Here is an 11,231-nt window from a genome sequence, read left to right as displayed (position 1 = left end):
GTATTTTGTCATATCTTGCCCTGTCCGACGTCTCCCTTCATCCACTTTTCGGTTGAAGATGCTTTCTTGATCAAAGAACTGTATCCTCAGTAAATTCTGATCCTGAATTGTAACCTGTTACTTCCCTAATAAACTCCCTAATCATGAATATTTTCTGTGAGTTCTATGGAATAACACATATGAATATATCTATCATATTGTTTACTGTTTATTAGACTCAATAAAAGTTGGTTAACTCTCTTGTTCCCATTACTTTCTAATAATATAGACACAATGTAGGATTCTACCCCATCCACCCTGGTGGCTCGGGGGGCTGGTTAGGTGTTGGGCTGCTAACACACCAGCAGTTCGACCCCACGCCCCGGCCCTCTGTAGAAGAAAGATGAGATTATCTGCTCTCGTAAAGACTTATGGTTTCAGAACTCGATATAGAGTCCCTATGAGTCAGAATCAACTCTGGCAGCGGGTGGTCATGGCTCCCATCAGATGTGTGTCTGAATGCTGGTGGTCACTTTGCTATTAATAATAACCATTGTAAGGAGAATAGTGGTATAGAAAGGAACTAGTATCAGCTTTTATCAACGAAATTTGGTCTTATATATTTTATCCTTGCCCCAAAAGAAAAAGAAGAAATTGCATGCACACACACACAAATCACTGCTATTGCCACAGATGTTACAAAACAAAATCAAGCTTACTGCTATCAAATTGACTTGATAATGACCATGATAATGACCAACTCCATAATGACCCCATAGCACAGAGTAGAACTATCCACTTTGGGGTTTCTGAGACTTTAAATCTTTACAGGAGTAGACAGTCTCATCGTCCTCCCACTGGACAGGTGGTGCGTTTGAAATGCTCACCTTGTGGTTAGCAGCTCAGTGTATAACTACTATACCAAAGCTCCCTTTAGTACACAGTCTTAAGAAAAACAGCAGTAGATGGTCAAGGTCAAAGAGGGAGTGATCAGAATTCTGTCAGTGGTGTTAAAAATCTGTGGAGAAAAGTGCAGAGTTAGACTTGGTGGCTTGGAGGCCATGTGTGGCCTTAGCCAGAGCATTTCAGTGGGATTGGATGGACAATCAGTTAGCAACAGGTTAAGACGAATGGGAGAGAAGGAAGTCGAACCAAAAAGAAGCTTGGACAAGTGTTTGCAAGGTTTCCCTATAGATGGAAGAGCATAGCAGTCGGGCCGCAGCTAGAAGAGGATGCAGGACTGATGTGTTCTTTGCTCTTATGGTTGGAGTTGTAACCCCTACAACATATAGTACAAACCCTAACTCCCATACCTGTGGTCCTAATTCCATTTGAAAATGAGTTTATTCATGAAGGTGTGTCTTAAGTGTATCTCTACTGAGCTATGAAAGAGATTGAAAAGGCAAGTGAGCAAGCAAGCTGAGCTGGGGGCAGAGAGATGGCAAGCCACATGAAGAGCTCCCAGGAGCAGAAGCTCAAAATTGAAACAGACCTTCCATCAGAGCTGCCACAGAGTCTCCCAGAGCTGCCTCCCTGAATTTGGACTCATGCCCTCTCCAACTGTGAGGCCATATGGCTAGGGTTTTCAAAGCCACCCACCTGCAGCATGTCTGTGAGAGCAGCCCTGGCGCGTGAAGGCATTGGCTTTGACAGGAGAAGGTTAAAATACTGAATGGAAGGAGACCGTTTAGAGTGGAGGATACAAGATGAAGAAAACAACCTAGCAGTGATTTCAGTAGTATCTAAGTATAGGGTAGAATAAATACCAGGTAGCAAATAAGCAAAAAGAAAACAGGATCACGAGGAGAGGGAAATCCCTGAAGAGGCTGAAAAGACTGGGACTCAGGGTTTGTTGGAGAGCAGACACACCTCCTTCATCATAACAACAAAGACAGGATGTAGGCATAATCCACTCATAGATTTGGAACCAGGAGGTTAAGGGAGTGCTTTTTCGTGTCTTCCATTTTCTCTGTGAAGTAGGAATTTCAGTGAATTCTGAGAGTGAGGGGGAAGGTTTGATGTTGGAGGAAAGTAGAGAAAGTGAAAATGTGCAGCTTGAGTGTAGAAGAGAGAACTGATCAGAGAAACAAAGTACACTTGCAGCGTAGTGCTAGGGCTCAGTTGAAGTTGAGGACTATGAATGTTTACTGATATCAATTTGTAGGGCTCTGTGGATTTCTCCAGATTGTGAGAGGGGATAGCTGGGGTTTCCCATTGTGTTGCACAATGATGTTCTAGTAAATGATTCACTTTTGGATTGGGGGGGTGGGGGGTGGCAGTAGGAGTGGTGCCAATACCCCCACCAGGTCTGCTTTAAAGCTGCCAGTGTACTGTCACTGTAAATGAGCTGGGGAGCAGCGGTGCACAGAGGCACAATATACGTCAGAGACAAAATAGAGGGAAACAATCTTAAGAATACAGGGAACAGTGAAACATAGTAAAATAATTAGGCAAGGCTTAAGTACTCAGCCATTAACAGAACGTTAACATTCAGTTGCCCCATGAAAGAAAGACAGCCTTCTGCTCCCGTAAGATGAAGCAAAAAAACCCAGTGGAGTCACTGTGAGTCTGAATGGCTTCTGAGACACTCAACGACAATAACGCGGAGGGAGGACGAGTGGGGAGGAAAGAGTTGAGATGTCAATGGCAGCCTAAGTTCACTAGGAAAGAGATTGAACAGGATGGAAAAATCCTGACTATGAGGGCAGGGAGAAGCGCTGTCAAGCGTGATCAAGGGTCAACTCAGCCAATATCTGGGTTGTTACCAAATTTGTATTCCTAATGTTTTTTGACTGTGATTTTCTATCACTGTATTAAGAATAACCTATACAAGTCTGATTGAGTGGGTTGGGAGAAGACACAAGGAGGGAAGGGAAGGGCATGGTTGGCAAGGGCAAAGAGAGAGATGGCGAGGCCAGGGGTGGGGGTCCTGGGCCCCCTGGGCAGTGTCAGTAGAAAGTCACTCCTGCAAAGGCAAACCCAGCTGGAAGCCCGTCTGGCTGCAGTTCCCTGAGCTGTGTTTTGTTAGAGGTTGGCAGGGAGATATTTGGGGAATGGAAATTCTAAAATTACACCGTAGGAATGAATGCCTGTACCTAAGTTTCTTCTTTCAAGAAGCTTACTAAACAAACTTAGACATTTTTCTTTGCTATTTTCCTGAGAGGTCTTTGCATAAGGTACAAGACTAATTACACTTCCATTCACTTCGATCCATTCTTCTGATATCAGAAAGTCATTTTCCACAAAAGAGCTAACACACCGTGGAGTCAGTTTGCTTTTATCATCAGGAATGGTATGTAATTCAGAATCATTGTTTGCTGGGAGACTCCCTCCCCACCCCCCGCCGGCCACATTTTCACTCTTTTCAGAGGAAATAGTTCAGAGTAGTTGTATTGTCAACATCTCCCTGTTTGCAAAAGCCTCCCCTGTTCAGGCTGCAGTTACAATTATAGACATTTTGAAATTTCATCATATTTGATCAGACTTTAGAAGCAACAAGAAGGGAAAATCTTGGAAGAAACTAGACAACATTTCTTAGCACTAAAAGAAATAGCATACATTACACTAACAGGTCCCAACACAACCAAATTTGGGAGAGAAGTGGGGAAACTTGTTGGGCTGGTGGAGTGAGGGGGGGAGCAGGCAGACTGTTGTCAAATCAATACAAGAAAAAGAAATGACTAGTTCCTCAGAAAGCTAAACCTAGAACCACCTTTGACTCAACAATTCCACTGCTACATATAGACCCCAAGAATCGAAAGCAAAGGTTCAAACAGATACTTGTACCTCAATGTTCATTGCAGCACTGTTCACAGGAGCCAAGAGGTGGACATAATGCAAATGTAAACCAGACCGATGGATAAACAAATTATGATGCATAGAAATAAGAACATATTATTCGATGACAAAGAGAACTGACGTTTTGATACATAAGGATAAGGGATGAACTTTGCAGGCATTATGCTGAATTAAGTGAGTCAGACAAAAAGACAAATATTGTATGATTCCATTTACATAAAATTTCAGACTAGACAATTGAATACAAAGTCCTGGTGGTGTAAGCAATAGGAATTTGGCTGCTAACTAAAAGGTCAGCAGTTCAAATCCACCAGACACTTTGTGGGGAAATGATGTGGCAGCAGCTACCATGAAGATTACAGCTTTGAAAACCCTAGGCGACCATTCTACCCTGTCCTATAGGGGGCCACAGTGAGTTGGAATTGACTTGACAGCAACATGCTTGGCTTGGCTTTTGGTGCTAGGGGCAGGTGGGTTTGGGAAATGAGGAGCTATTCCTTAAGGAGCACTGAGTCAAGGGTGTTAAAAACAATTGGAAATAGGATTGATAATAAAAAGAATTCATTTTGCTTTATGGGAAAACTCAGCACATTGTTTTTATTTTCCTCATTTCGGGCTTATTGGGGAAGACATTTTCACTGACCACCATAGAACACTAACTCTTATTTGAGATTTTTTTGTTTGTTTAATCTAGTGCTCCTTTCTTCTACCTTTTACAATAAATCTTTCATATTCTGCTATCTTAAGAGGGGATTGAGCAGTGTGATGTTTGTAATTTTAAAAACAGTTTTTCTTTAACAAGTAAAGAGTCACAGGGGTTTCCATGGACTTTGATTGGAAGAAGGATGTTGTTGGGAAGAAAATTATGATGATGCTCCATCTGTCATGGTGAGGACATGGTTTCAGAGCTGGGTGAGATGCAGGTTCAAACCCCAGCTCCTCCCCTTTCAAACGATGGGATCTCTAGGAAGTCACTGACCCCTCTAAATCTCAATTTTCTTTTCTTCAAAAGCAGGACATTGGAAGGCAGTTCACATGCCATACAATGATTTTGTGAGATGAAATATGGTCAGAACCCAGCAGAGTGCTCAGTGCTCAGTAATTGTAGCAACAAACATAATGTTATGGTTGGGGGTCACCGCCACATGAGGAACTGTATGAAAGGGTCGCGGCATTCGGAAGGTTGAGAACCACTGCTACAGGACACGATAGAACTAACCCTGTGGATTTCCAAGACTACCTCTTTACAGGGTAGAGAGCTTTGTCTTTCTCCAGAGAGGCAGCTGGTCGTTTCAAACTGCTGACCAAGTTGGGTTGCGGTCCAGCTTGTAACCACTATACAATCAGGGTTCCCCATTGGTCATAGGAAATGCTAAACCTCGGAATCACAGGGGTGTGGCTTCCGAGCGGAGAAATCAGAGCCTCAGACTAGACTTAAATTGAACTCTGTTGCTTACTCACTTGGGGAATTCCCAGAGCATCAGATTTTCATCAGTAAAATAGGGATAATAATACCTTGAACCTTAGTGCTTTGATGAGGATTTAATGAAATAATTGATGAGTAGTGCAGGTAGTCTCTGATTTATGATATGCTTGAGTTATGATGAACCCAACTTATGACCTCATTTTTTAGGTGAACCTTATCATTAATAATATGAACTACATATAATGTTGCAGCATGTAATTTGCTGCAGTTATTATTCTCAGATGTACCATCACAAATGTTCGATTTTATGATTTATTGTTCAGAACATAGCTGTATAAATTTTGCTTTCTAAACTAAATCAGGGGCTTCAGTTGCTTGAAGACATGGATCCAAACTCGGACTAATAGGCAGATCGTGAAGCAGTGAGATGTTGCTGAAAAGTCTGTATATGAAGTAAAAAGAAAAGGATCAGAGGAAACTCTCATTAATTTTCGGCCTAGAAACACCACCCCCATTCCCAGGAATAATTCTAATGATCCAGAATCTTTCACAAGTAGAGTTATGACCACAAGTGACAAATGCCAACGCCATCCAACTCTCCTCAATCGTTGGAGTACATTTTTATGATTTGTGTATGTTTATGTATGCATGCTTTTTCAAAAGCACATTTCTCCCTGGTATAGTGGTTCAGTTGATAGACCTTTCTACTGTTTGGTAGGAAGTTGAGCCATGAGTTTAGTTCCAGGGTTGGAAGATGTCTAAGCATCATTCTCTCAGGGGTTCCAGAAGTCTTATCAGAAATGTCCAATAAACCTGGACTTTCCTATGGGTTTGAGGGTTTTTTTTAATTAAAATATTTTATTGGGGACTCCATACATCAATTGTATCAAACATAACTGTACATATGTCGCCATCATTATCTTCTAAACATTTACTTTCTATTTGAGCCCTTGGTATCAGCTGATTTTGAGTCCTATCTAACCTTTTTCTCCCATTCTATACAGAACCAGTTGTAATCCCCAGTAGAGTGGCTGGCAGTGGTAGCAGCACCAACTAGTTCTCCTGATCTCGGGGTGTCAGAGACTGGGGTTCCTGTGGCCCACTCATCCTTTGGGTGAATTGTTTCCATGCTTCTTCGGATTTCTTCACTCTGCTTTCCTTCAAACAGACAAACCACTTCGAGGGCCACTCAACCAATTTTTAACACCCCAGTCACTAATCACCAAAGGAAGATGCGAACATTGTTTTTGTGGACTATTATGCTAATTGATTTAGATGTGCCCTAAGACGATGGCCCTAAGTCCCCAAGCCCAGTGATTCATTCCCAGTGTGATAGCTAAGAAGTGTTCATAACTATTATATTCATGGATATACTTGAAGTACATAAAAAATGTAGAAATATCCTTTGCCAAACTTACGTAGAGTTGCAAGTATATATGTTGTAGTGGGCCACCCTTTGAGCTGTTAATCACAAGGTCAGTGGTTCCAACCCACCAGATGCTCTGGGGAGAGTGATGAGGCTGGCTGCTTTCATAAAGGTTTAAAGTCTCAGAAACTCAAAGGAGCTTTTCTGTTATATCCTATAAGGTCGGTATGAGGTATGAGTTGGAATGAATTCAATGGAAGTTTTTTTTTTAATATGAATGTATTAAAGTATAGCTTTAAGTTTATATGTAACGTTTCAAACACCCATAGACAAAGATGAGATTTATAAAGATACTGATTATACAAGGTAATAATGATTAAAATTAAAGAAGTATTTGATTTTTGCCAGAACACATATGACAAGGCCATCCGAGAGAACCCCTTCCTAAGTCGGGTACTCTACCTGTATGTGGTGCAACGCTGGGCACGTGGATGACACTTAGTGGATACAGCTGAGCAGTTGTATGGATGATGATGAGACCATTTTGACTGAGAAAATATTCCCATGCTCTGCAATGGAGAAATACAGCATGGGAAGGTGATTCTTTTTCCACAAGACCATCTGACGAGTCTAACAAAGACAGGAGTCAAATAACAGATCTATTTGGAGAATGTGTGCACCCTTATGAGCCAAGGGGCTGAAATTGCAGGTGTACTTAATTTCAGGGCAATAAGTCTGCATCAACAGTATCTTGCTGTTGGTTTGTTTTCATGTTTGGATTTATAAAGTGAAATTTGATGGAGGCATATTTTGAAAATTTATTAGAGCCCAGTTTGGTTTGGTACCTCCCTCTCTCTTCTATAGAACGGAAAACATACTTAACAAATTTTGCAGTTCTGGTTTTTACAATTAAAAAAAATGTTTTTTTTCTTTACAATTTCCAAAAGTTACCACACCTTTTTCCACCCTAGGTGAAAGAAAATGAAATGATTGCATTTGCCCCAAAGAAACACCTTGAGGCAAAGCAGATCCCTGAGAGGATATCATTAACTGCCTGCTTCTTATAATTGAAGCCTCTTCTCAGACAACTCTACTGTTTAATCTCAGCTCCCCCACCAACCCTTCCAGCTTTCTGATCAAGTGTTTAATTTTCTTGAAAGATTTTCTCAGATTTCAACTATTACTGAGAGGATTTTCATTTTACCCTAACTCTTTAATGGCTCAATCTTTCATATCCATTATTTCAAAAAAAGGATATTTCAGGTCATCTAAGTAAATAGGTTGAGGATTTGATCTTCTTGGCCATTCCTGAAATGAAGAACTATTTGGGAACTTCTTTTTCTAAAGGACAATCCATTAAAAAAAAATAGGAAATTAGGTAAAATTAAGCATTTATAAAAAGCCATCTCCGGCAATTCTGATTTATCTAAGGCAACATAGACTGAAGTATAGATTGATTGTTAACAAGATAAACTTTTGAACCTGACTTTGGTTATTCTTTCACATTTTTCTTAGCTTACAGTTCAGTTTTTCTAACTGCAAACAGTTCTACTTTCAGAAAAACATGCAGTGCTCCAAGGGAGCTGCCTGTGCTGCAGGACGAGGGAGCTGAGAGCATGCACACACACCCTGAGAACCCAGGATGGTTGCCGGGAACGTCTCAGGACCCGCAGGAGGCTTTGCTTTCTCTTCTCCTCGTCCAAACGTGAGAGCAGCCATTCAGGGCTTTTCCCAGAAGTTTCCACAAGACTTCACCCCATGTCAGCTCCGACCAGAACCGGCCCCCACGCTGGGTTACACGTTTCTCTTCAATTCTCCTACAGCATGCGCATCACCTGTTGCAGCACCTGACGTATCATTTTGTGTATGTTTATTTTGTACTAACAAGATTAAGAATGCTGAAAGGCTAGAAATGGACTTATTTTTGTGTGGCTGCTTTCTGAGTAATATTGTTACTGGTCTGTGCCCTCAAGTTGATTCCAATGCACGGTGTCCTTATAAAACAGGGGCACCTACACCGTCGTGTTTCCTACGCTATCATTTTGATGGGAGCAGGTCACCAGGGTTTTCTTCCAGAGAAGCTGGTGGGTTTGAACCACCAATCCTTCAGTTCAGCCATGGAACCCTTGACCATTGTACAGCCAGGGTTCCTTGAACTCTTGTTATTGCCAAACGCCATCTAATTGGCTCTGACGCATAGAGACAGAACAAGACACTGCCCAGTCCTGTGCCCTCCCCACAAGTGTGGTCAGGTTTGAGCCCACGGCTGCGGCCACTGTGCCAATCCATCTCACCTTTCCCTTTTTCACGGCCACCCCACTTGGTCAAGAATGATGTCCTTTTCCAGGGACAGATCTCTCCTGATAAGCACATGAGTCCAAAGTACATGAGATAAAGTCTCATCATCCTTGCTTTCAAGGAGTATTCTGGCTTGACCTATTCCAAGACAGACCTGTTTGTTCTCTAGACAGCCCATGGTGAATATTGGGGAAACTGTGGTTTGAGGGATTAACCAACCATAAATTGCTTAATGAGTGATAGGATTAGAATGTACTTGAACTTAATCATCCTGGATTTGAAGTCCAAGTTATTTTCCACATCATTCTGTCTAGGTATTGATTGTAAATAACTAACACCATGCAAAGCCTTACAATTGAATACTTCTCTTCTTCGGCCCCTACAAAAGAGCTTTTCTGATTTCTTCTTTTCCTTCTTTCTTCTCTTTCTCCTTTTCTTCAGTCACCCTTTGCTGTTGTCCGTGCAAAACAGATAAAAACAACAAATATTCAGGAGGTAGAGCAGTGAAGTTAGTCATGAATAGAGGGATTGCAAAGGGAAAATCAATTCACTGGATTTGGAAGATTAAAGAGGGGGAGAATCAATCAAACTTTTAAGGATTTTAGTCTAATTAATATGAAGAGTGCTTATTGCCCACAACAGAAGCAATGTTCAGAGACTGTTAATGAGGTACAATTGAGATCATGTAAATAAGACTACAGCTTACACATCTGACTACGCGGGTCGATGACTTTTGGGAAATGTAATGAGGTACACTCCTCACTAATGAAAATGCAAAACATTCTCAGATCCCCGACAGTCCTCCTAGGGCCCTCCTTTCCCTGGTCAGGCCGCACAGCCAACGAGTTCATTTCTATCCATGCAGATTAGTTTTATGTAATGGAATCATACATTATTTACACCTTTACAGCTACAGCATTCCCAATGTATATTGTTACATCCTCTGTATCTTTGCTTGTCAGTGTCTGAGATTCATCAATGCCGTATATTAATTATATAATGCATATATTAATATATGAAGACATATGTGGAATATACGGCAATTTTGTTATTTACTTGTTGGCCAAACATTTGGTTAGTTTCCAAAGCAGGACAATTGCAAATAACACTCTCAGGAAACATTCAAGTGTAGGTCTTTCATGGATCCACATTTCCATTGGTCAAGGGCAGATACGAAGGAAGGCGCCTGGCTGGATCACAGGGTTGAGGTGCATTGCCAAGTGGTTTTCTAAGGGTGCATCCTCTTGTGCTTCCGCCAGCAAGGTAGGGGAGTGCCTGTCGCCCCACAGCGTTGCCAGCCCGCGCTAGGGCTGGTCATGCTAATGTTACCTACTCTAGTGTGCACGATCTAGTGTCTTCTTGATTGTGTTTGTTAAAACGCTGTTCTTATTATGAGGTGCCGCTGAGTCGGTTGTGACTCATAATGACCCTACGTACAGCAGAAAAGCCGCCTGCCCAGTCCTGCCTCATCCTCGGAAGCGTTCCCCACTGTGTCAGTCTGTCTGGTAGATGGCCTTCCTCTTTCCTGCTGACCCTCTGCATTACCCAGCATGATGTTCTTCTCCACAGACGGGTCCCACCTAATCACTTGTCGAAAGGAAATGAGATGAAGTCTCACCATCTTTCATTCTAGGGAACATTTGGCGGAATTTCTTCCAAGACAGATCTGTTCATTCTTCTGGCAGTCCATGGCGTATGTCATGTTCATAGCAAGATTATGATTCAAATGCATCATTTATTCTTCGGTCTTCCCACTTTTGCATGCAGATGAGGTGGCTGACAATACCAGAACTTGAATCAGGAGCACCTTAATCACCAAGGTGATGTCTTCCTTTGATCACTTTAAAAAGGCTTTTTGCAGCAGATTTGCTTAATGCAATCAGCTGTTGAGTTCTTAATTGCTGTTTCTATGAGTATTAATTATGGATCCAAGTAAAATGAAATCCAGAATAGCTTTAATTTTTCTTCATTTATTATGATGTTTGTTTACTGGTCTATTTGTAAGGTGTGGTAGTTATATACCCTGGTGTCAGTTTAAGAGGATTAAGAGCGAAGGAATGGAGTCTAGCCTGTCTATTAGGTGATAGCCATTGAGGCCTTTGTGTGGGCATGGCCTTCTCCTGAGGATTCTGGGAACTCCTGTATTTAATCCTCCTTGGAGGCATGTGGCACTCTCTCTCTCTGCTCACTCCCTGCCAGACATTTCTGAGGAGAAGCCACATGAAGCTACCCGAAAGCAGTTGGAGTTTCGGAGCTGAAGGAACCATGTGGAGACCCCTACCAACACTGAGATGCTTATGCCACTGGCTCCACAAGACTTCCCACCCACTGGCCTATGATCTTCCTGCATTTGGCGTCATTGCA

The sequence above is a fragment of the Echinops telfairi genome, unplaced genomic scaffold (genome assembly GCF_000313985.2).
Source record: "Echinops telfairi isolate 266 unplaced genomic scaffold, ASM31398v2 ScPeMD7_443;HRSCAF=831, whole genome shotgun sequence".
Classification (NCBI taxonomy): domain Eukaryota; kingdom Metazoa; phylum Chordata; class Mammalia; order Afrosoricida; family Tenrecidae; genus Echinops; species Echinops telfairi.
This window is presented reverse-complemented; position numbering follows the sequence as displayed.